Genomic DNA, 1915 nt, shown 5'->3' on the forward strand with positions numbered 1-1915 from the left:
CCTGTGTAGTAACCCTATTTTGCTGTTTACCATGCTTTATTTCACTTTNAACTCTATGTTTTCGTTTACCATTCTTTATTTCACTTTGTGTAGTTGCTCTATGTTGACGTTTACCATGCTTTATTTCACTTTGTGTAGTTACTCTATGTTGCCGCTTACCATGCTTTATTTCCCTTTGTGTAGTAACCCTATTTTGCCGTTTACCATGCTTTATTTCACTTTGTGTAGGTACTCTACGTTGTCGTTTACCTTGCTTTATTTCACTTTGTGTAGTTACTCTATGTTGCCGTTTACCATGCTTTATTTCACCCTGTGTAGTAACCCTATTTTGCTGTTTACCATGCTTTATTTCACTTTGTGTAGTTATTCTATGTTGTCGTTTACCATGCTTTATTTCACTTTGTGTAGTAACTCTATGTTGTCGTTTACCATGCTTTATTTCACTTTGTGTAGTTACTCTATGTTGTCGTTTACCATGCTTTATTTCACTTTGTGTAGTAACTCTATGTTGTCGTTTATCAAGCTTTATTCCACTTTGTGTAGTTACCCTATGTTGTCGTTTACCGTGCTTTATTTCACTTTGTGTAGTTACTCTATGTTGCCGTTTACCATGCTTTATTTCACTTTGTGTAGTTACTCTATGTTGCCGTTTACTATTCTGTATTTCACTTGGTGCATTTATTGAGTTTTTATTCACTAAAAACATCACTGTGGATGGTAATTAGCATACAAAAAGTGAAAAAAAACCTCATAGAATTGGAATACATATATCAGAGGAATTCCACCGGTTGAATGATGTATTTTATTATATGGAGATGTAATGTAGTATGTGGTATTTTATTATATGGAGATATAATGTAGTATGTGGTATTTTATTATATGGAGATATAATGTAGTATGTGGTATTTTATTATATGGAGATGTAATGTAGTATGTGGTATTTTATTTTATGGAGATGTAATGTTATATGTGGTATTTAATCATATGGAGATGGTATTTTATTATATAGAGATGTATCCTATCAAATGACACACTATTCTACAGTAATGTACTTTATTATATAGTATTATATAAAGATGTATTTTATGATGATGTACTGTATTTTATAAATGTACTGCATTATATGGAAATATACTTATTTATATTATTCTGTATAACTAGGTATATTGCCATATATGTACTCTGTATTATATGGAATGTTATTTATAATATGGAGATATTCTTTAATAGTTACATTTGGTGTGGCAAAGCCCTTCTATATTACTACTAAAGTACTGCCAATAGCAGCTTCATCGTATGAGACTATAACTGAAGTTGGTCTTTGCAGGGCGTATGAATACATCTGACTTGCACAATGTAAAAAAACATGGCCGCCATACACTGTCAACTTACATTGACATGAGATTTAAGGAAAATGTGAAAATGTTTAATAAAATATTTTCAAATTAATTTTCTAGCATTTTTTTTTTTTAAATAACAAGATTTAGAGTGAAATTTGAAAAAAAATAAACAAAAATGATAAAAAAAAAAACTAGGTATATTTTCATATACGTATGTACTCTGTATTATATGGAATGCTATTTATAATATGGAGATATTCTTTATTATATGACGCATTGTTATACGAAGATGTGCTTTATGATATTGTATTATATGGAGATGTACTTTACTAAATAATTCTTTATTATATTGATGTACTGTATGCTATGGAATGTTATCTATTATATGGTACAACATTGTATATGGAGATGTACTTATTATATTAGTCTGTATTATATTGATGTAGTGCATGCTATGGAATGTTATTTATTATATGGTACTACATTCTATATGGAGATGTACTTTATTATATTAGTCTGTATTATATTGATGTACTGTATGCTATGGAATGTTATCTATTATATGGTACTACATT

This window comes from Mizuhopecten yessoensis, unplaced genomic scaffold (genome assembly GCF_002113885.1).
Source record: "Mizuhopecten yessoensis strain PY_sf001 unplaced genomic scaffold, ASM211388v2 scaffold5809, whole genome shotgun sequence".
Lineage (NCBI taxonomy): Eukaryota > Metazoa > Mollusca > Bivalvia > Pectinida > Pectinidae > Mizuhopecten > Mizuhopecten yessoensis.